We start from the raw sequence: 25,626 nt of genomic DNA, 5'->3' as shown, positions 1-25,626 counted from the left end.
CTCCACAGAAGAAAAATGAGGCTTTCTGCTCCCATAGATTTATAGCTTCAGAACCCCTATACAGGGTCCCCAAGCAACTAAGCAACCATACAGCAGATATTTCAGATCAAATCAAACATGGGCATTTGTGTCATAGAGTTGGAGGGAGCATGAAAGATGAGTTTAAAGGCTTTCTTTTTTTCTTTCCAAGTCAAACAGACTTAGTTCTAATTGACTCTCCCTGGTTCAGTGCCCCTCCAACTGCCTTAGCTGATCCTGGCTGATCCCTACTGCGAAGACCTAGCCGCATTCAGTGTTCTGTGTTAGACCTCTTCCTCAAGCTTTCTAAGCTCTAAAACTTTCTTTCCCCCCAAAATCAAAACTCTTTTTTTTAATCTCCAAAGTATTAGCCAGATGTCCTAATTATTTAATTTAATAAAGTCAGTGTTTATTGAGCATCTATAAAGTGTTAGGTGAGTGTGTATATCTATGCAGAAAGGAGTGCAGAGAATAAGTCCCAACCTTTACCCTAGAGAAGCTGCAATCCACTAGGAAGGCCAAGTAAAGGCTGCAAATAACTGTAATTGCAGGGTAGAATGTAGTAACACCTACAAAAAGCTATAGCCAACATGCTACAGGATGCTACAGGAGGAAATGATGAATTTGACTTGGTAGGAATCAGGACAGGTTTAGCATGGAGGGAGAATTACTCTGCTGAGAGACACGTGTACTTTTAAAAGATTGTGCTCATCCCTGCAGCCCCCCAACTGGTGGATTATTTTCAGTCCTTTGTCTATTTGGGGCTAACAACTGGAAGAAGTATCCTGAGTTTCTTCTCTAAAATGTGCCGCTCCTTGCTCATGAGGATCACAGAGGATTCTCAGTTTGTGGGACCTACACAAAGCCTTCTTATTGGCTCTGCACACATCTCAAGCTTGATCCATGCTGTGGTATGCATTAGGAGCGCATTTCTTTTTTGTGACTCAATAATAAACCATTGTATGTAAGATAGGGTAGTGGTTAAGAGCTCAGCTGCTAACTGAAAGGTTGAAGGTTTAAACCCACCAGCCGTTCCACGGAAGAAAGACATGGCAGTCAGCTTCTGCAATGATAACAATATTGAAAATCCTATGGGATGGTTCTATTCTTTCTTACAGAGTCGTTATGAACTGGAATCAGCTTTATAGCAGTGGGTTTGCTTTTCAGTTTGGTGTATGTATATAGCACATTTTGTTTCTCTGTTGATGAATATTTGGGTTCTTTCTATATCTTTTGACTATTGTGAACATAGTCTACAAGTATCTGAGTCCCTGGTAGATTCTGTTCATTCTCAGAGGTCTCAGCTCAGGCACCACTTCCTCAGAGACCTCCCAGCCCTGGAGGACTACTCCTGTCTCCTGGTCCACTCTCCCGCTGTCTCATTTCAACAGGGAAATGCAGGAATTAGCACATATCAGGTTTTCTTATTCAGCTGTTTACTTAAAAAAAAAAAAAAAAAAAAAAATTTAACATCTCCTATGTGTGGCACTGTGGGTTAATGCACCAGACTGCAAAGCCGTTTGAACTTCAAGGTTGGCGGTTCAAACTCACCAGCTGCTCCTTGGAAACCCTATACAGTGTTTCTATGGGTGGGAAATGACTTGATGGCACTTCACAACAACAACATAGAAATAAAAGATGGACAATTAAAGTTGTCACTTTGATTTTCTAGTTTGCCTCTGTATTTCCAGTGCCTGATAAATCACAGAATTTAGTAAATAATTGTTGAATGAATTAATGACTAATAATAGTCTAATTCAGGGAGCAAGGTAGCTCCGTAGATAAGTTATGGATTGCAAACCACAATATTGGTGGTTAGAGCCCACCAGTCACTCAGTGAGAGAAAATGAGGCTTTCTACTCCTGCAAAATGATTTAAAGCCTTAAAAACTCTATATAGTTTAGCTATGAGTCGGAACCAATGCCAAAGCATTTAACAACCGTAATAGTCTAATTCAATTTCCTTATCTCTCCCCCAATCTCTTCATCTCCCTGGAATTTTTTGAGGCCGTGGGGAGAATGGATCAATGATTTTAGAGAATGTTAATTTCACATTGATTTAATCAATTAAAAACACTTATGTGTGGATTCAGAATGGCAGTAGGCTCATGAGTTTACTCTCTCAGGCTTTGGTGCATGAGGAGATGTCTACACCCAGCACAGGGCTTTTCAGTGAAGCTGAGACTCTACATAACACAGGACAGGCCATCATCCCTCCCACCACCCTTCTTTGGCTCAAAAGTATTTTTGAAGCACACATTGTGGAGCAGACCTGTGCAAGACATGGGATAAAAAATTGAGCTAAATAAACCAAGACTCTGCTCTAATTGAGCAAGGTTAGAGAGGGAAAACAGACAAGTATATAGGACAATAGTCAGGTTACTATGACTCTAAAGTATATACAGTGAAATAAGAAGAGTCCCTGGGGAGTGCAAATGGTTAAGGTACTTGGCTGTTAACTGAAAGGTTGGAGGTTCAAGTCTACCAAGAAGTACATTGGAGAAAGATCTGGAAATCTAGTTTCAGAGATGAACCACTGAAAATTTCATGCAGCACAGGTCTACTCCAATACACACGGTCACTATGAGTTACAGTTGAGTTTTTTTTCTTCTTTTAAAGGCCTGTGTAACAGTTACTGGACCTTGTGGTCAAGAATGGCTTGTTTAAATGACATTTTAGGTGAAGCTTGAAGGATAAGAAGGACGATCCTGGGGATTGGAAAGGGGATGGTGGTGGCAGTGTTGATAAAGAGATCCAGGCCAAGAGAAAAGCCAGGTCAGAGTTTCAGAGGAGAGAGGGGGCACAGCACATTTGAGAACTGGAAGGAGTTTACTCTTGTTAGAGATCTCTTATGGATTAGAAAGTCTTGGGCTTTCTTTATTCAATACAAAGTACTAGGAGAGTTTGGAGGCAGTCTGATTCTCCAGGAAATTACTAGAATGTAAGCTTCATGGGAGTAGGACCTTGTTGGTCTTTTCCAATGCCCTATCCCCTGGGCTGAAAATGGGGTCAGGAACAAAGTAGATGCCTTTCAAGTGAATGAATGAATCACATTCCTTTTTCCACACTATCTCATCTGATAGTGTGGACTCTGGCATCTCTGAGCCTCACAGGATTGTAAGACCAGGAGGCAACCTGAAAAGTCAGCTGGTTCTCTCTCTTCCCTCAAGGTTGTCTATCCTGCCTTTAAGACTCCTGGAGATGATACCTCTCAGATTTTCTAAAGTGTAGTAGATAAGTTAGAAGTTCAGTGTTTAAGGTCATGCCCATGCTGCTGAGAGAGAGATGATTTGTCCAGTCATCTGGTGAGTCACGGCAGGATGGAGAAGAGTAGGGACAACAGTCCTTAGTGCCCAGACTGGCACATTAAACAGAAAGGGGACTCTGGCTTCCAGCATTACTTGTCACTATTTGTCATTATTTGTCACTGCTGGGAAATTTCTAAATCTGCTAGTGAAGATCGGTGAGCTCCAAATTCCCAAAGCAGCACAATTTCATGTGGAAATTTGATTCCCTGATATATTTGGTGTTGGATTTTTAAATTGTGGTTATACACACATGCGCACGCACGCACATGGGTAAGTCAAAAATGATCTGCACTCTGGTTATATTACAATGCCTGTCCACATCCACACCTGATGACAACATGGAGTATGCAGATGAAATGACTCTTTCAAATAGATGAGTGACAGTGGATTGTGTGGAAAATCATTTGCAAATCAGCCATGGCTCTGTCTATGGAATAATCCACAACAGACTTGGGTTTTGAAAGTTGTGGGTACTGAAACAACTCACAGAAGAGCATAAACAGAAGTGCTTTTGGACATCTGCAAATAAAATTTGGACTGATGCTTGGAGGGCAAAGGTTTCTTTTAAAAAAATCATTTAGGGACGGGTAGCTCAGACATTGGCTACCTCAAATTGTGAGGGAGGGATATAAAGGCACGGAGTGGCTGGCTTACAAGTTTTTATGAGGGAGTTTAGTTTCAGAGAGAGTAGGGGAAGGCAGAATCCCCAATGAATAGTTTGCATCTTGTCTAGATGTGTCAGGTGAAAGGAGATAGGAATAGGATTCATTTGATTCAACAGTGAGTAACTGTTATTGATGACTAATTGTGATGGTCACAATTGTAAAGTAGAAGATGTGTAACAAAAAGTGGGGAGTAGTTAATATTATATTCCAGGAAGAGAGGACCCTAGGACCAAGAGGGAAGAGCATAAGTGGAATGTGGGATCTTAACCGGAGAAGCAGCAACACCAGAGATGGAGGCAGAGGGCTGGCTTGCAATATGTGTCCTTAGGTTGTTTAAACAATTACATACTCCTACATGTTTTTGTGTACATCAATAAGGGAGGATTGTAATCATTATAACGAAACAAGATGCGATGGGTTGAGTGCAAAACTGATGTTTTGCCATGTAGAATATCATTCAATTCACAGTAAAAGCTTTTAAAAAAAAATAGACACAGAGAAACATGAAACAGGAAGATTGATTACAATGGAAATTAACAAGGAAAGAACCCCACATAGTAGACTACGTTAAGTATGTTTAAACAATAAAGGAAAGATTCAAGAGGAAAAAAGGAATATTACTGGTGAGGAGACATGGATTCATCACCAGGAGACTAAGAATAAATGGCAGAGTATTAGAATGGAAACATCCTGAATTGCTGACCAAGAAAAAGTTCAAAAGTCAACCATCAGCTGGAAAATTGATGCTTAAAATTTTATGAGATTCTCAAGGTCCAGTATTGGAACACTGTCAGGAATAAGGTTCAGCAATCAACAGTGCTCCTTACAGTGAGATGCTCAGTGAAGAGTTGAAGCCTAAACTTTGGATTAAACACAGAGGACTGCTATCCAAGGGCATTGTAATCTTGCATGACAATGCATGTCCACACACCTCTGCCCACACCGTTGCACTATGCAAAAGCTTTGTTTTGAGGTGTTAAAGCGTCCTTCCTATAGTCCTGATCTTGCTCTATCAGACTTTGACCTGTTTAGTTCCCTGAAAGCAGCCCTTCAATGATGAAGACTTGCCTCTGATGAAGTGAAGACATCAGTGCATTTGCAGCTCACATCTCAGCATAAAACATTTTTCACTAAGGGAATATGAAGGTCTGTTGACAGATAGACAAAGTGTATTGAAAAGCAAGCAAATTATGTAAAAAAAGGATGTATCTGTCTTTCTAAAGGTTGATTAAATTCTACAGCCAAAGTGCGGATAAGTTCTGATTCACCCTCGTACACATTCATATGTATACATTTGCTTGTTGTTGTTGTTGTTAGGTGCCATTGAGTTGGTATCAACTCATAGAGACCCTATATACTACAGAATGAAACACTGCCCATTCCTGGGCCAACCTCAGAATCGTTGCTATGCCTGAGTCCATCGCTGCCACCACTGTGCCAATCCATCTCGTTGGCGGTCTTCCTCTTTTTCTCTGACCCTCCACTTTACCAAACATGATATTCTTCTCCATTGGCTGGTCCTTCCAATATGTCCAAAGTTATGAGAGACGAAATTTGGCCATCCTGGCTTCTTGTTGTTAGGTACCATCAAATTGATTTTCACAACATTATGAATATTATTGCTTTAGTTATGGTTAAATGCTGTCGAGTCAGCTCCGACCCATAGTAACCCTGTTTAAGGTTTCCAAGGAGTAGCTGGAATCACCGAACCTGTGATTCAAACTGACTTTGCAGTCTAGAGCATTAATGCACAGTGCCATATTGGTATACTTAACATGGTTAAAATGGCAAAATGTTCTTGTGATTATGGGCTGTGCATTGTGATTACTAGAAAAAACAGTCACCATCTAGTAGATTCCAACTCATAGACATCCCATGTGTACAGAGTACAACAGTGTTCCACAGGATTTTCAAGCTATGACATTTCAAATGCAGATCAATAAGCCTTTATTTATAGGGTGCCTCTGGGTGAGTTCAGATTTCCAAATTTTCAGATAGCAGTGGAACATACTAACTGTTTACACTACCCAGAGACTTCTTAAGTAAAAATCCAAACCCATTGTCATCAAGTTGATTCTGACTCACAGCAACCCTGAGTAGAAGTGTATTAATGAGTAGAATGCTCCACTGGGTTTTCTTGTAATGCTTCTGTAATGTTTATGGAAGCAGATTACCATATCTTTTTGTCTGTGCCACCACTGGGTGGGTTTGAACTTCCAGTCTTTAGGTTAGTAACTGAGTGCAGTTTGTTCTACCCAAGGACTTGAGGGACTCGCTCAACACCCAAACCTATTGCCACTGACTCAATTCCAACTCATGGCAATCCCTCATCCCAGTAAACTCTTTGTAACAAATTTCTGGCTCAGTTCAGAGAAATTTGGGACTTTCCATCAGACACCACCATGATCAACAAACTAGAGCTTTGGAGGAAACCAAATAAAGTCAGGAGACGTTGGCATGCATGTTGATGTGCTTGAATCTTGCAGCTGACATGGGGAGCCTTCTTACTCAGCCTCACACAGCCAAGTAGGGTGAGAGGGACCTAGAACCTTCACTCACTTCACCTCACCCTCTGTTTTATGTTCGTCCCCCAGCAGGGACAAAAAATAATTCAGTAAAGGAAATATGAGTAATGGAAAGAAAGAGAAAAAATAAGCATATCAAAATGGGCAGTGTCCCCTGGGCCACTGCTTTTAAAGAAAACAAGGAGAGTATGTTTGGAGATATTTCAGTGACTCTGCTAAAAAGAGAAAAATAATCAAGCTCACTCCTCCCTTCTAGGCTGAATTCCTTTCTTCTATCTTGATGCAGAAAAAAGGTTAGCCCAGAAGTGTGGTTCTCAAAACCTGGTGTGCCTCAGAATCCCCTGGGGAGGCTACTGAACCAGCCCCAACCCAGTGAACCAGATCTGCAGGAGTGGTAAGTGGGAGGGAGCTACCCAGGATTCCCTTGCAGGTGAGCCATGCTTTGAGGAAAAAAGCTTTGGATGTAAGATGTACTATGTCTTGTACCTAGTATCATATGCTGCCTCTCAGGTAAGAAACTCAGGTCTGCTCCTAGAAACACCACAGTCAGGAACTGATAGCCTAGTTCAAAGTAAAGACCCACAAACAGTAGTTTGGAGCTCAGGAAAAAGAGAGCTTGTTGATTTCATCTTCTGGTGGAAGGAAAGAAGTTCATTTTATTCATTGAAGCAGATGATCACTGAGCTGACCACACAGGCGAGAACCAGAGCTTTTGCAATAGAAAGGTAATGATGAAGACGGTGATCTGGTAACTCACATTTACTGAGATTTTAATACATGCTGGGTGGCACATGCAGTTAAGTGCTCAACTACTAAATGAAAGACTGGCAGTTCAAACCCACCAAGAAGCACCTTTGAGACAGAACTGGCAGTCTGCTTCCAAATGGGCACAGCCTTGAAAGCCCTATGGAGCAGCTGTATTCTGTACACTGTGAGTCAGACTCCACTCGAAAACAACTGGTTTGGTGTTTTGTTGGGTTTTTGTTTTTTTTTTTTTGGTGATATGTGCTAGGCAGTGTGTTAGGTGTTGTACCTGTATTACCTCATTTACTCCTCCCAGCTATTTATTCTTCCCATTCTATGGATTACAAAGTGAGCTGAGTGAAGTCAAGAGACTTTCTGTAAATCACCCAGCATGTAAGGGCAGAGTTTGATTACAACCAGCACTCCCTAACATGGGAGTCTCTCTATTAACTGTTCTAGTACAAGCCATTCTCAGATGCTCAGCCCTTGCCTTCCAGATGCTTACAGTTAGATGGAAAAAGCATAAGAAATCAAAGAACGAATGCAACATATAAGCAGCAATAAACCTGGGCATCTGGGAATCTTATCCTGTCTGGCTAATTGTTTAGTTAACGCAAGCCAACTCTCTGTCAACGGGGTCTCAAGTGCTGTAGAAAGAAAGGCCCACCACCAAGGCAACTATTTTCTGTCCTCCATAAAATGAAGTCAACATGTTTTTCGAGCTAGCAGGGCAATCTTTATAGTCCATAGTTCTCATCATGCAAGAAGTGCAGGAGTGGGAAGCCCCTCAGCCCAAACCCTGTTGTTGTTTAGTGCTGTAGAGTTGGTTCCAACTCATAGAGACCCTGTATAGGGTTTCCAAGAAACAGCTGGTGTGTTTGAACCACTGACCTTTTGATTAGCAGTCCAGAGCTTATTTTATAGTGCCATACCAGGCCTCCAGCCCAAACCTTAGAGGCAGGCTTTATTATTTTGACCAAATAACTATGAATTCTGACATATGAAAGACATGTATACTACTATTGATGCCCTTATAACATGCTGGGTACTAGGTCATTCCCTCTATGTGTCATGATCTAATTTGGTCTTTACAGCAAGTCTATGATGTAGGTACTATCTTTGACCAGCTTACAGATGAGGACCAGGCTTGGGGAGGCTAAGCAACTTGCCTAAAGTCATATATGTAACTAGGTGGTGTGGCAGGCAGGAGTAACCCCTGGTAGTCTGACTCACAGCTAGAGATCTTACTCAGTGTGTTGGCTGTCTTTTATTTTAAGCACAAGAACAGACACCAAGTGGAATGCTAAATGAGCAAGGGTTTTCAATGGTTTGCCTTTTTTCACTTGGCTCACCTCAAACTGGGAGAAAGCTTGGGTTCTTATTTCAGTAAGTACTTATTGACTGCCTTCAATACTTATGCCAGACACAATAAGTTGTTAAGAGCCATCAAATTGGTTCCAACTCATAGCAACTCTGTATAGCGTTTCCAAGGAGTGGCTGGTGAGTTTGAACTGCTGACCTGTGGTTCAAACCAACCTGTGGGTCAGTGCTTTATTCCACAGTGCTACAACTGAACATTAACATGTGGAGATGTGGACCTCTCTCAAGAAGTTTACATAGTTACAGTCAGTAAGAGGAATACACATAAAACACTCTGAGTTGATTCTAACTAGGGGTCTGAGAATTGCTGAATTAAACAGAATGAACAGTGCCTGGAGGAAGTGAACTTTGGACAGTGGTCTGGAGTGGTTTGTCAGAGTGAAGAGATCAGGAAGGGGCAACAAAGAAATAATGAACCTGGAGGATCAGAAACAAAAGGCAAAGGTCCCTGGGTAGCACCACAGTGTGTATTCAACTTGTAACCAGAAGGTTGGTGGTTGTAACACACCCAGAGGTACCCTGGTGACTTACTGTCAGAAAGGTCATAGCCAAGAAAACCTTATAGAGCACTTCCACTCCAACTCATAGGTTCACACGGAGAGGACACGGATGGGCAACTTGGACACTGGCTACCCAAAATGGGGGAATGGGGGGCTCCAAAGACAAGAAGTGACTGGCTTATAAGCTTTCAAGAGGGAACCTAGATCCAGAGGGTGTGGAGGAAGATAGACTCTCCATTGAGTAATATCCAATCTGTCTGGGTGGGGCTGATGAAATGAAATGCAGATGGGTCTCTTGTAATACAACAGTGAATAATTGTTATCATGACTGATTGTGAGAGTTGGAAATGGAAGAGGGGAGTGATTAACTTTGCAGTCTAGGATCAGAGGTCCTTGGGACCATCAAGGGAGAAAAGTGGAGAGTGGGGCCCTACCCAGAGAAGCAGTGATGTCTGAGATGGAGGCAGAGACAATAACATGGAGAGATGGAGCGGCTGGGGACTTTAGACACAGAGAGGGAGAGGGGCTGTGTGCTGACGACAGTGGTGGTGGTAGGGGGGCATCAGGCTTGCAGGGTATACCCTTTGGTTGGTTGATGATGCATGGAGGGGATTGTAACCATGGCAATGAAATGAGATACGATACGATGAATGTAAAACTAATGTTCTCCCATGTAAACTATCACATAATTCACAATAAAACATTAAAAAAAAAAAAAAGAAAGAAAGAAAACCTTCTGGAGCACTTTGACTCCAACTCACAGGTTCTCCTAAGTCACAAAAAGTCACAAATCAACAAAACCAAAATTAACAACAGAAGCAAAAGGCAAGTCCAAAGTTGCCTCAGAGCATTCATCTCATGTGTTGTTGTTAATTGCCACTAAATCAGTTCTGACTTATAGGACTCTGTGTAGGGTTTCCAAGAAGTGGCTGGTGGGTTTGAACTGCTAACCTTGTGGTTCAAACTGACCTTGTAGTCCAGTGTGTTGTTCAGCAGTGCCACTCCAGAACACAATCAAAATGATGTGACTAACCCTGGCCTCTGACAAGGGTTACCAGCCCACACTGCTGGAAAAATATCCCTCAGGTGAGCCCCATGTGCAGAAAGTAGAGTGAAATCCCACAAATGTAGCTGCGTATCCTTGGAGCAAATTCCAGAACAGAACAGCCTTCCTTTTTTACAAGGGAACTTTGAAACCAAAGTCAACAGGTCTACCTTGAAGAGTACATACAAACCAGAAAGTAAATACAGAAAACAAAAAGTTTATTATGGAACTAATAATAATAGTAATAAAATCACAACAGGTACAAGTTTTCTGAAATCTTTCTGAATAAAAACCTTAACAAAACGCATATACTTTCCCTAGCAACTCCACGGCTATAAATTCTCCCTAAGGAGAGAATCAAGGTGCTCTGGTAGCATAGTGGTTACGAATCAGGCTGCAAACCTTAGTTCGAAACCACAAACTGTTTCATGGGAGAAAGATGAGACTTTCTGCTCCGGTAAAGATTTACAGCCGTACAGTACTTAACAACAACAACAATAAAGGAGAGCATCAGTGGTATGCAAAGATGACCACTGTTTTGTTTATAATCGGGACAAAAAGGAAAGACCTAAATGGCCAGCAATTGAAGATTAGTTCAAATATTTTTGCATGTCCAAATCATGGAATCCTAAAAATGAGCCTTTCTGCCTACGTAAAGGTTTACAACCCACCAGCTGCTCCTATACAGGGTCTCTATGAGTCAGAACCTACACCACTGGCACTAACAACAATAAATGCAATACAAATGGAGATGTAGACTTAGTGTTGTTAATGAAGGAAGAATTCCTAATGTAGTGTGTGAACTCAGGTTATAAGAGAGCAAATTGTAAACATATGACCCCACTTTGTAAAATATACACATCTCTAAGTACAGCAATGTTAACAGAAATTGTCTCTGGTTGGTAGGACCATGAACCATCTTCAAAAATTTTTATGGTTGTTTATATTTAAAATTTTTTCTATCACTCCCTTACCACCCCAGATATACTGAATTAGAATCCATAGTTTAATAAGGTCCCCAGGTGATTCTTAAGCAAATATTTTAACACTTTACAGTTTAAAAAGCACCCCCAGGTGATTCTTATGCATAACTACATTCTTATGTATATACTGTAGATTAGTAAATAAATTCAAGTCCATGCTTGTGTTTCCCTTGCTTAATCCATTCCTGGACAACAGTCCAGCAACAGACTCTAAATATCAGTTCTTTGTTTATATTGTATGGGGTATGTGCCCCTGGTAGTACAAGAGAAGGGCTGGGTATACCATTCAGGGAAAGGTGTTGTTGTTATGTGCCATTGAGTTGGTTCCAACCCATAGTGACTGGTGAGCTTGGACTGTTGACCTTGCAGTTCATCCCGACTTTGCAATCCAGTGCATTAACCCACAGCACCACACCAGGACTCTAAGTCTTGTCCAATTATTTTGGTTATTCAAGGAGAAAGCTTTGGTTTGGTATAATTATGTTTTCAATTCTCCTATGATCATTGTTTTGTGCCCAAGAGAGCGTCCCAGCAGGAAGCAACATCTCAGTAGCAGTCAAAGACATTGTTTCTTTTTATTGTATTTATTTCATGACTCCTGCTGTGACGCTGTAGGATCAGCACTGGACTGCAACCACAAGGGCAGCAGTTCAAACCCACCAGCTGCTCCTATACAGGGTCGCTATGAATCAGAACCAACTTGACCACACTTAACAGCAACAACATATCTGAGGGAGTCCTGGTGTGGTGTTGTATGATCATCACTAGATCACTGGACTGCCAACTGCAAGGTCGGCAGTTCAAGCCCCCCAGCCACTCCTTGGAAACCCTATGCAGGGTCGCTATGAGTTGGAACCAACTTACACTTACCACCAACAACAGATACAGGAAGTTTACTCATTTTTAATAGAGAGGTAAGAGTTCCTCTAAATATGTAAATAAAGTAAAATGGTTTGTTAGTAATTTAAAGAAAACTTTCAAATAAGTACCATGGTAAGGGGATAATGCTTAATATGATGAAGGTAGCACACCTGTATTGAAAATCTGGGCATGTGGTGTGGATGGAATACCCTTGATTGTATCAGTATACCCCTGGCAGCTGGGAACCTAGAATGTCCCCGTGGGTTTGTTTAAGACCTTGATTTCTGACTGTCCATCTTATCATTCTTAATATAAAAAATGTTTTAATGGAAATCATAAAAGATCACTTTGCCCAACAAATGACCCAGCCGGTGGGGGACAATTTCAGAGCAGGATTCTGAGTATGCACAGATAAATCATGTTGGGAAAATGATTGTAGAGGAAGGTTCCTAAGTACAGATCAAATTTCTTTGCCAAGTTTGCCCTGAGGGAAGAGGCTCTGATGCCGGAAGGAGGGCAAGTCTAGTCTATTTTTATAATAGCATTTCAAGTGGTTAGTGGACTTGTTTCCTGTGGTTCCCAGGAATTCTGCAGCAGGCTTTCAGGAGGATGTTGGTGATAGGGAGCAGGGACTTGATGAGGGAGAATCAATAATTATCTCTATATTTGCTTCACTTTTTTCTATAAAAATAATCTAGGGGAAAAACACTTGCTTTAGAAGAGCAAAGTTCATGACAGCAAAAGTAGAAAGGGGCATGAAAGTGCCTTGGTATATGGCAGAACCCTTAGGTCAAGATTTAAAAGCTGAAGATTCATTTATTGACTAGATTGCCTTCATCACTCATTCATTCAACAAATATTTGAATAGCTCCTCGGTGCCAGGCAGAGTTTAGGAGCTGGAGAGAAGGTGTGAATAAACATGACTTCTGTTCTCAAGGAGCTAACAGTCTAGTGAGAAAGACATCAAACAAGTAAACACATATGTTGTTGTCAAGTGCCATTGAGTCAATTCCGACCCGCAGTGACCCTGTATAGGGATTCCAAGGAGCAGCTGGTGAGCCTGAACACATAAAGGATATGTGATTAATTACAATTGGTGGTAAGAGCTGGGAAGGAAAAGAACAGGCTAAAAAAGAGATTAATGAAGGCAGAGGTGAAACCTGAGTTAGATTCAGGGTTCAGTGAAGACTTCTGAGAAACTGGTGCTTCCGCCCATCTGAAAGATGAGGAGAGTCAGTTAGTAGAAAGAGTTAGGGAATGGCATTCTGGAAAAGGAACAATTTGTATGAAGACAGTCATGTGGAGAAGACCATAGTGGAATCAAGAATCTACGAGAGGATTCCAGAAGGATAAAATACTTAGGAATAAATCTAACCAGAGATGTAAAAGATTTATAAAAGGAAAACTATAAAACACTACTGCAAGAAACTTCAAAAGAGGTTGACATAAATGGACAAACATACCATGCTAAAGTACTGGAAGACTTAACATGTGAAAATGTCAATACTACCCAAAGTGAGCTAGAGATATAATGCAATCCTGATGCAAATCCCAACAACATTGATTTTTTTGTTTTTTAGAAAACTGAATACTCTGGAAAAGATTTAATTGGTTTTGGTAAGCTATTGGCTACTTGTAACAGTAAATGATCAAGATTTTCATTGGAACAGTATTTTTCCATACACATCAAAATCTGGAAGCATTATGCCTTTCTCAAATTGTCATAACGTTTTTAGCTTTTTTTTTTTTTTTTCTGCTCCTACCCTCAAAGTACAGAAATGGGTTTGTGAATATTAACTGGTCACTTACGGATGTCTTATTAAGAGATATTTATAAACATTATACAAGTTACAGTTGAGGTATGTGGACTAACACTACCAACATTTATGAAAAAGGGAGTTGATATAATAGTCATAAGAACTGCATGAATTACAATACACATACTATTCAAGTCCTTCCAAAACCAAAACAGGAGGAAAACCTTACTGCCATCAGTCACTTGCTACGTCACTAAAATGCTCCACAAAAGGGCCATGAATGCAATGTACATACCACAGAATTAAAACTCAAGTTAAACAATTGAGTCATTCATTGAAGTGAATTGAAAAGACCAAACTTCATTAACCTATTAATGCTAGTTCAGAAGCACCCTCAGAATAAATAGAGATTTAATTATAAATGGACCTGGGCTACTTTCTGTAAGGAGAATGTTTCTTAATACTAAAAGAGAATCTGTCAGCAAACATCCTAGAAAAGCTGTGGAGTCATGCTCTTTATTATTCCTGAGAGGGATTTTGCCAGGTTTGATGAATTTGTATACCTCCCAGTGTTCCTAGGAGTTCTAGATACCAAATAATTGAATCATCAATAGGCATATTTAAGCAAAAAGGAGATCAAAAGCAGACATTAGGCCAACACATATTAAATAGATGGATTTGTAAAAAGGTACATGATAACTGTAAATCATAAAATCAAATGTACTTATAAAGGCACATTTATTTTATGTTCGTCTCTCATACCTTGGACATATTGTCAGGAAGGACCCGTCGCTGGAGATGGATATCATGTTTGGTTAGGTGAAGGGTCAGAGGAAAAGAGGAAGACCTCCAGGGAGATGGACTGGCAAAGTGGCAGCATCAATAGGCTCACGTGTGGCAACAATTGTGAGGTTGGCCCAGGACCGGGCAGTGTTTCGTTCTGTTATACATAGGGTCACTATGAGTCAGTACCAACTCGATGGCACCTAACAACAAACATTTTATGTTACATACAAACAAGCAACGTGTAGACTGCAAACTGTACAAGCTTACCATAATATGTTATCTGAGAAATCCAATGAGGGAGATTTCTTGCAAATATTTACTGTCATGATAAAAACTAAATATGTGCAAACTTCAAGGTCCCTAAAAATAACAATTAAAGAGTTTATATATGGAAAGATGTCATTATCTCATCACATATGTAAGAGATGGAATTTCCCAGGGTTCATAACACAAAACAAAAACCACCATATGGTCCTCCTCCCTGACTTTCTTCTCTGTGTGACAGTTTCACTCCTTTATTCTGGTTCTTTCTATCTCACAGCCCAGAGGTCTGAATGATCTTTTCAACCAGTTCTTCAAAGGCACATTGTACACCATCATGGGGTTTTGCACTTGCCTCTTCTATAACTAACATGGAATGCTTCTGCACAACTTTCAGATCTTCATTTCTATCAACTTCATGAGTTTTCTTACCAATTTTGTTTCCAACTAGCATATTTTCTAGTCATTTTTCAGAGCATTTCCAATTCATTCAACCCATTATCCAGTTTACGAAAGATGTTCCTTCTTGTGACATCATAAACAAATATGATACCCTGCACACATCTATAATGGCTGGGAGTTAATGTTCTGAACCTCCCTTGACCAACAGTATCCCATATTGCAAATATAGTCATAGTCCCATCCACTGATATTGTTTTCACCTTGAAGTCAACACTTACTGTTGCTGCAAGTTCTGGATCAAAAGCATCATCTGTGAACCTCAAGAGCAGGTTGAACTTGCCCACCCCACTCTCACCATGATGAGGATCTTAAGCGTGGTCAGCATGTTCTTGTCCTCCCTTCTGACCCAGCTCCCAACAACATTTTTTAATGAGATGGAAAAAACTAATCTCCAACTTTATATGGAAAGAAGAGAGACCTTGACCAGCTACAGCATTATTGAAGGACAAAACAGGAGGTCTCACACACTTTCTGATTTAAGAACTTACTACACAGTCATAAAAGTTAAAACAGCCCAGCACTGATACAATGATAGACACATAGATAGACCAAAGGAACAGAACTGAGAAACCAGAAGTAAGCCCAGCCAGCTATGGATAGCTGGTCTTTGACAAAGGGTTGCAGTTAATTCAATGAGAAAGAGACACTCTCTTTAACAAGTGGTGCTGGCAAACCTAGATATCTATTTGCAAAAAACTTAAACAGGAGCCATACTTCACACTATACATAAATATGAACTCAAAACTGATCAAAGACATAAAGGTTAAACCTAAAACTATTAAGTTTTATGGTACAAATACATGATCACACATAATTGAACATGCACAGACAACAAAAGATAAACTAGACATCTGGGACCTCGTAAAAATTAAATACTTATGCTTATTTGAAGACTTTACAAAATGAGTAAAGAGAGGACCAGTAGACTGGGAAATTTTGGCAATGACAAAGGTCTAACTGCTAAACTATGAGGAAGTGTCAAAAATTGTGGGAAAATGGAACTAAAACATAATGGAATTTTTCCATGAGCTCTTTGAAGACTCCTCATACATAGAAAATGTTAATATCTCAAAAAAAAAATTCAATCAAACATAGGCAAAGGACATGAACACTTTACTAAAGAAGACATTCAGATGTCTAACAAACTATATATAAAGAGATGCTCATGAATATTAGCCATTGTTGTTAAGTGCCATGGAGTTGGTTCCAATTCATAGTGACCCTGTATAGTGTTTCCAAGGAATAGCTGATGGGTTTGAACCACTGACCCTGTAATTAGCAGTCCAGTGCTTATCCTACAGCACCACACCAGGACTCTATTTGTTGTTTTTATGTGCCATGGTATCGGTTCTGTCTCATAGTGACCCTGTATAAGGGTTTCCAAGGAGCAGCTGGTGGGTTTGAACCACTGACCTTGCAGTTCAAACCAACCTTGCAGTTCAGTTTATCCTGAAGCACCAGTGAGATACCATCTCATTCTGTAAAAACAGTACTGGCCAAAAAAGCAGAAAACAACAAATGCTTGTCAGACTGCAGAGATGATGAACTCTTATACACTGTTGATGGACTTGTAAAATGGTAAACAGTATGGTGCTTCCTCAAAATGCTAGAAATAGAGATACCATAGGGTCCAGCAATCCCACTTCTAGGTATATATCCTAGAGAAATAAGGGCAGTAGTACTAACAGACATCCATGCACACCCATATTCATTGCAGCGTTATTCACAATCACAAAATGCTAGAAACAACCTGGATGTCCATTATGAATTCACGGATACACAAAATTTAGTACATACATACAATGGAATACTATGCAAAGATATAAAAGGATGCATCTGCAAAACATCATATAACATGGATGAATTTGGAGGACATTATGCTAAGTGAAATTAGTCAATTATAAAAGGGCAAATATTGTATGATACCACTTTTATAAGAAGAGAAAAATATACTTACACAGAAAAAGCAAAATTCCTTGATAGTTACCAGGAAAGGAGAGAGATTACTTCATAGTAGACACATGTTCATTCTGGTGAAGGAAAAGGTAATGCACAATATTGAGGGTGTCAGTACACAATGACTACGGTAAATGAAGCCACAGAGAAGTAGACAAAAGTAAGACACCCATGGTAACTACTGTAACACATACAATTTTGCAACAATAATAATAAAAACTAATGATTCGTGAGTGGTTATATAGGTAGATAGATATGCATGCTTTATAGGTGTGAAAAGGCATATGGGCCTATCTGCACATGCAGAAGTATGAGGGAATTTCAAAAAGTTTATGGAAAAATTCTGTTACCTTTTAATTCCATTTTTCCATTAACTTTTTGAAGACCCCTCATAAGCATGTTGTTGTTAAGTACCATCGAATTCATCATGACTCATAGTGACCCTGTATAGGGTTTCCGAGGAACAATTGGTGGGTTTGAACAGCCAACCTTGTGGTTCATAGTCCAGTGCTATTCCATAGTGCCTCATCAAAAGTGACATCATAGGTATGGTTGTGGGCATTTTTATATACATATTTGTATGTGTGCCATATATATTCATGGTTATGAAAACTTCTTAGTTATATGAAAAAAACTCATGGACTGAATTACTGGATGTGAAGGCTACGGACCATAGTCTTGGGGTACATCTAGGTCAACGGATATAACATAGTTCATAAAGATAATGTTCTACATTCTAGTTTGGCAAGTAGCGTCTAGGGTCTTAAAAGCTTGCAAGTGGCCATCAAAGATATAACTATTGGCCTCTTCCTTTCTGGGCAAAGGAGAGTGAAGGAAATCAAAGATTAGAGAAATCTCTTGGTCCATAAGACTAGCAGCCCATGTGAACCACCACCTCCTCTACCCTGAGACCAAAAGAAGTAGATGGTGACCAGCTACCACTACTGACCACCCTGACAGGGACACAATAGAAAGTCCTGGATAGAATGGGAGAAAAATGTAGAACCAAGCTCAAATTCATAAACGACCAGACTTACTGGACTGATACAGACACTATTGACCTTAAACAATCTTTTCACCTGGAACTGAAACAACTCTGAGAGGTCACCTTTCTGCCAAATAATAGATTGGGATGTAATAAGCAATAACATCCGCAAGGAATGTGCTTCTTTAAACAATCAACTTATACTAGACCAAACAGGCAGTATTTGTCCAAGAGCATAGATGAGAAAGCAGGGAGGGGCAGGAAAACTGGAGGGATGGAAACAGGGAAGACAGGTTGGAAATTGGGGGAGTGATGACACATTGCAAAGATAGCAACCAATGTCATGGAACAATTTATGTATAAACTGTTACATGGGAAGCCAATTTACTGTGTAAACTTTCACCTAGAACACAACAAAATGTTTTTAAAAGATTCTAAGAGAAGATCAAAATGGGTGACTACAGTATAGTAGGCAAAGAGAGAAAGTGCTAGGGTTTTAAGGCTGGATCGTGCAGGGTCTTGTTTTATGTTATGGGTATGGGAAGCCACAGAAGGTTAAGGTAGGAAATGATGCAGCTGATCTAAGTTTTAAGATTCCTCAAGGTCTGTGTATAGAGATGACTGGAGCGGGGCAAGATCAAAAGAGCTGGCTATTTGGGAGTTGAGTCCCTAGGAGGCACAAACAATTAAGTGCTTGGCTGCTGACTGAAAGATTGGTGGTTCAAGTCCTCTTAAAGACATCTTGGAAGAAAGTTCTGGTGATCAACTTCCAAAAGGTCACAGACATTGAAAACTCTTTGGAGCACAGTTCTACTCTAATAATCTGGGGCTGCCTTGAGTCAAAGTTGGTTTTATTTGGAAGTTAAGGCAGGAGCTGATGGTGGACTGGCTGGGGGTTGGCACGGAGCTAGAGATAGGAACACAACTTGATAACCCTTCACTAGAGTCAAAGACCTTGATTATTAGATGAGGGAAGTCATCTAGCTGACAGAACTGGAACTAGGGTAAGGTATGGAGGCACTAGGCTTGGGTGCAAAATTTAAAGGGGTTGGAGATACCAAAAAAGACTCACTAATTAAGCTTAACATTTTAATGCAATATTAGAAATAATAATAATATGCAAAAAATCCCCATGATAGACAATATGTCAAAAATTTAAATGAAGATATGATCAGTAACCATGTTGTTACAAGCCATATAGGAAACTGGGACAAAGGAAACATTAGTAATAGTGATTCTGCCTCTACTTAAGTTCTGATATTTTGGGTTATTGCCTCACTCTGGTCCTGGCCCTGCTAGTTGACAACCCTATCCATAAAATGAAAAGACCACTACACAGTCATCTGCTCTGAGAACAAACATTATGAAAATAAAACTAACGAAATGAATTATTACAGGCACTCTGATAATGTAGACTGTGTCCTATCCACCTGTTGCATAATCTGCAGAGTGTGAGCCAAAAGGTAAATAATAGTTGCTCAATAAATATTTCTGATGATAACGTTAACAGCTACCATTTATCCGGCTATTAATATGTCAAGTACTTTGTCAAAAACTATTCCATTCAATGATCTCATTTACTCTTCATGTAAAGCAGGAATAGCATGGACCCTCTGCAAAAACAATGAACCAACCATCTCTCCCACAGCACTGTCTCTCTTAACTGGGCTCGAAAATTCATTGCAGTAGCCACATAAAACTCAGACACCATACTCACCGTAATGGAGTTGATTAGAGAAGTGAAGAGGTTACAATTCAGGGTCAGAAATGTTCAGGGCACAGTTCTTACAGTCAGGACAGCTCCTCTGCTGTGCCCACAGACAGGCCACTCTCTGGTTCTTGGCACGTTGGTCTGGCCTCTGCCCTACTTGACAATGTTAAAAAAAACAACTCTTTTAGAGTTACTGATGAAAGCCCACAGGACACACCAGTCTACCATAAGACTCAATCTGAAGGCACTGGGCTCTAGCTCCATGGGTCAGCAAACCTAGCTTCCCCCAATCAAGTGCCTGGAGGCACCCTACTCTGCAAGCAAGCCTCCTGCCAAATGTCACATAGTTTTACTAGCTCTGTGGGTTGGGAAGCCCATTGCTCTGCCCGGTGCTCTGGTTCTTGGTTCACTGGTTCTGCTTCTCTGCTGCTGCCCCACTGCCACTTTTCCAGCATCATAGCTTTCTGTCCCTGGAATATTCAATATGCAGGGATCTCAGGGTCCAAAGGACATACTCCTGGCTTTCCTTCTTTGATGGTAGTGAGCTACTCCCTCCTGCTTCTGAGATGGCTCATTTGATACCCACGTTAGAGTTCCAAGTGTTTACAATGACAAGGAATTCTGTTAGTATCACAACTGATTCATACAATCCTACCAGCCTTTTCTCCCACCTTTTCTTACCCAGATCCATCAGGACAAAAACGTTGTTTGGTGGAAAGGAGAATGGTATGAAGTAATTCACTGCACCACACCCCCTTATCAGATGCCCGGCACATACTTTATTGGTCTTTAATAAATAAAGAAACCAGTTGCCATCAAATTGACTCTTAACTCAAGGTGATCCCATGTGCATCAGAGTAGAACTGTCCTCTATAGGGTTTTTGGTCATTGGTTTTTCCAAAGCAAATCACCAAGATAGGTAGAAAGAAATGGTGAACAGAGTAGGAAATGAGAAGACAAGAGTGTTGTGTTGTTGTGTGTAGTAGAGTCAGTTACACCCCATAGTGACCTTATATGATAGAGTAGAACTGCCTCAGAAAGCTTCCTAAACTGTCATCTTTACAGATTATAGTTCTTGCTTCCTGCAGAGCCACTGGGCATGCTGAAACTCGCAGCCTTTTGATTAGCAGTGGAGCGCTTAAGCATTGCACCCCTAGGCCTTCTGCAATTCCTATAGGGATAAGATGTGATTCCACCTCCAAGGCAAACACTCTGTTCTGGCAAACACTATTCCCCACACTTAAAAGAATCTGCAGAAGGAAAGAAACCAACTCTAAACATCAACTTTTTGGATAGGGATTATATTTGATAAATTGCATGTTTTAACCCTACAGCTTCTGTGAGAACATATTTCTTAAATTCATTCATTCCCAAATACATATTTATTGAGCAATTCCTAATATGTTAGGTACGGATCTAGGTGCTAACAATATAATATGAGCAACACAAACCTAATCCGGGTCTTCGTGGGGGTTTACCTTCATGTTTTCATGTGCGTGTATGTGCGTCTGTGTGTTGGAGTAAGGAGACAAACAGTAACAAGTAAAGATAAATGAAACCGTCATAAATCATGATAAGCATTATGAAAGCAACAAGCTTCAGTTTGACATAAAAGACAGGGAGGTGAGAGGAATACATAGACTGGGCCTAATATGATTAACTCAGGAAGGCAGATCCTCTGGTTTGCCTCACAGTGCTATGTGCTAGTAAAATTGCTTGCAAGTCAAACCAAAGACCTTACAAAGTATGAAATCTGTGGAGGATAGTGTTGAAAAGCTGTGCTCATTTATGTTTCTTTAAGAATGTTGTTGATAAGTGCCGTCGAGTCTGTTCTGACTCATAGCAACTCTGTATAGGGTTCCCAAGGAGTGGCTGGTGAGCTTGAACCACCAACTCTGTGGTTCAAACTGACCTTGCAGTGTAGTGCATTAACCCACAGTACCACACCAGGACTATCCTTTAAGAATAGATCTATAGAAAAGTTGGTGTGTTAAGAGTTCATTATATCATGAAGATGGCACAGGACTGGGCTATGTTGTGTTCTTTCTGCAATTCAACAAGGTCACCATGAGCTGTAGCTGAATCTTCAGCAACCAACAATAACAACATAAAAAAGTTACCTAAGATAGAGACCGGTGGAACCGCCAAGACTCTGGACCTTAGACATCCCTTAAGACTAGAACTGAACTCATTCCTGTGGCTCAGCTTTCAGACAAACTATGCTTTTGTTGTTGTTTTTAGGTGCCATGGAGTAGGTTCCAACTCATAGCAACCCTATGTACACAGAATCTGTGCAACAGACCCTATGCATTGCCTAGTCCTGCACCATCCTCAAAATTGTTATATTTGAGTCCATTGTTGTTGCTCTGTATCAGTCTATCTCACTGAGGGTTTTCCTCTATTTTGCTGACCCTCCCTCCACCTTATCAAGCATGATGGGACTGGTTCCTCCTGAAAACATGTCTAAAGTGTGAGAGAAGAAGTTTCGACATCCTCACTTCTAAGGAACATTCTGACTGTACTTCTAACACAGATTTGTTTGTTCTTCTGACAGTCTGTGGTATTTTCAATATTCTCTAACACCATAATTCAAATGCATCAACTCTTCTGCAGTATTCCTTATTCTTTGTCCAATTTTCACATGCATATGAGGTGACTGAAAATACCATGGCTTGGGTCAGGTGCACCTTAGTCCTCAAACTGACATCTTTGTTCTTGAACACTTAAAAGACATCTTGTGCAGCAGATTTGCCTAATGCAATATATTGTTTCATTTCTTGACTGCTGCATCCATGAGTGCTGATTGTGGATCCAAGCAAAATGAAGTCTTTGACACCTTCAATCTTTTCTCCATTTACCATGATGCTATTTATTGGTCCAGTCGTGAGGATTTTTGTTTTCTTTACATTGAGGTGTAATCCAGACTGAAGCTGTAATTTTTGATCTTCATCAGTAAACATTCAAGTCCTCTTTGATTCCAGCAAGCAAGGTTGTGTTGTCCGCATATCACAAGTTGTTAATGAGTTTTCCTCCAATCCTAATGCCACTTATTCTTCATTTAATCCAGCATCTTGAATAATTCGTTCCGTGTATAGATTGAATTAAATATGATGAAAGGATATAACCATGGTGCATACCTTTTCTGATTTTAAATCATTCAGTATCCTCTTGTTTTGTTCTAATGACTGCCTTTGGTCTATGTTCAAGTCCCTCATGAGCACAACTAAGTGTTCTGGAATACCCAGTCTTCACAGTGTTATCCATAGTTTGTTATGATCAGCATAGTCAAATACTTCTGCGTAGTTAATAAAACACAAGTAAATATCTATCGGATATTCTCTGCTTTTAGCTAAGATCCATCTGACATCTGTCAGCAATGACATCCCTTGTTCCATGAATCCAGCTTGAATTTCTGGTAGTTTCCTGTTGATATACTGTTTCAATCATTTTTTAAATTATTTTCAGCAAAATTTTACTTGCATGTGATATGAATAATAGTGTTAGATGATTTCTGCATTTGGTTGGGTCACCTCTCTTTGGAATGGACGTAAATATGGATCTCTTCCAATCGGTTGGCCAGGTATCCACTGTCTTTCAAGTTTCTTGGCATAGATGAGTGAGAGCCTGTAGTGTTGCATCAGTTTGTTGAAACATTTCAGTGTGTATTCCGTCAATTCCTGTAGCCTTGTTTTTCCCAAAGTCTCTAGCCAAACAATAGACTGGCCTGTAAGGTGAACAACACCACCAGAGAATTAAGTATTTCTTAGAACTATCACCATACCAGATCGAAAGGACAATATTTGTCCAGAGGAGGAAGGGGCAGGAAAGAAAGACAAATGGAAATGTTAAGCACAGAGAAGTGGGAGGAATGCTATTACATTGCAATCAATGTCACAGATCAAACTATGTATGAACTGTTGAATGGAAAACCAATGTGTTCTTTAAACTTTCATGGAAATCACACACAAAAAAGTTTTTTTTTTTTTTTTTTTTAAGTTACAACATCGAAGAGATCAAGAAAATTGTTTGAAAATACTGGTAATGTTCTTCTATTTGTCCCACCTCGTGTGTCTTTCTAAATGTCTACACTTACCTGATTCCAGGGAAGCCACTTGAACCTGAAAAGGCCAAAGATGAGCCAAGGACTGTATGGTCTTTGAGTGTGAGAGAAATGATGTGTACAAAGTTGGCTGCATGACAGATGTATGAAGAGATTGCTCTGACTTCTTGTTATATAATCTGTTTTCAAAGGTCAATGCTCTACTTTTCAAACAACCCCACCCAACATAGTGACTGATCTCTAGAACATGAGAGGGGAGCAGTGGATATTGATGGATATAAATGGCTTTGAAAGGTCAGTTAGAAAAAAAAGCAAGTAAGGAGGGAACGCTTGAGGACTCGAAGGAGTGTAAGTAAACCATGCTTTGAGCTACCTGCCAAAATTAAACACTCATGAGTGGCTATGTTTGTCAAATGAGTGTGCTGTCTTGGTTGTCAATATCTACCTATTCTGTGATCTTCTGATAAATCTTGGCATCTGGATGACTACGTCTACCTTTCTAGAGATGCCAGACAGCAAAGGCAGACTTATCTCTTACTTAAGCTTCTTGGATAGAAGATTTCAATTCCCTTCCAAATTCTTTCACCCCTTATCAAAAACCAGGCATTTCCTAGGGCCCCTGGTGATCTTCTCTTGCTGTATCTTCATCCCATCAAACCCAACTGGTTCCTGCCAAAAGCCAGGTTGCGTGTAGACTTGTGCACTGGAATACCAGTGATGTGGTGTTCTATGGCCACAGGACCATAAGAGGCATTAGAGGTGCTGAAATAGTACAAATGAGAGAATGGTCTCTTTTTGACTTTTCATGTGGGATCAAAGGGAGTTGGCAAGTAAAAAAGAAAAAAAAAAACACAAAAAACCCGGAACCTCTAAAAATAGCCAAGTCCTTAAAAAGAAATAATGCAAAGGAAAACAAGTTTCATGGAAACAAGTTTCATACTGTCATATATATACAGGCTCTGCAAAAACTGGAAGGCTGGTCCTGGGGCAGGTGATGATTTCTTCCTGCCCTTTGGCTGTAACACCCACTGGGTCCTTTTAAAAGGCCTGGGCCCTGCTCCAGCCTGTTTCCTGCGTGATGCTGATGCCGCTACAGGAATGCAGCTCTTGGGGCACAGCTGTGGCCTCCATGGCCTACTTTCAAGATCTAGAATAGACTCTGACATGAGAAACAGCCTCCACAGGGTTTACATTCCTTCTCCGTATCTGCACACCTTAAAATGCAAAACCACATGCTGATATTGCTAACTGTTCTTCCAGAGACGCCTGGCTGTCATCTGTCTGACAGAAATGTGAGTTTTTTCCTTTTTATTTTTAATGTTTTGAGTAAGAATGGGGCCCTTGGAAATGACACCACCCAACAGAGGGGCAACATAATAAATTGATGTCTTCGGACTGAGGCTTTTATTCTTGGCTGAGCCACAGATTTGCTTTGAAAACTTGTTTAGGCTCTCTGCATAACAGCTCTCTTAAATACAGAAAAGGAGAATGTTAATAATCTACTCTGTGCAATAGAAGGAATGTTGTTGTTGTTAAGTGCCGTCGAGTCGGTTCCGACCCATAGCGACCCTGTACAGGGTTTCCGAGGGTGTAAATCTTTACGGGAGTAGAAAGCCTCAT

General features: G+C 40.3%; 1 pseudogene; it reads right to left on the bottom strand.

The window, feature by feature from the left end:
• Positions 1 to 15,396: 15,396 nt before the first annotated feature.
• Positions 15,397 to 21,092, bottom strand: LOC102830045 (annotated as a pseudogene).
• Between the last annotated feature and the right edge of the window lie 4,534 nt (positions 21,093 to 25,626).

Source organism: Chrysochloris asiatica, unplaced genomic scaffold, assembly GCF_000296735.1.
Source record: "Chrysochloris asiatica unplaced genomic scaffold, ChrAsi1.0 scaffold00232, whole genome shotgun sequence".
NCBI classification, from domain to species: domain Eukaryota; kingdom Metazoa; phylum Chordata; class Mammalia; order Afrosoricida; family Chrysochloridae; genus Chrysochloris; species Chrysochloris asiatica.
The sequence above is the reverse complement of the archived record's forward strand: the minus strand, read 5'-3'. Positions and strand labels throughout refer to the sequence as shown.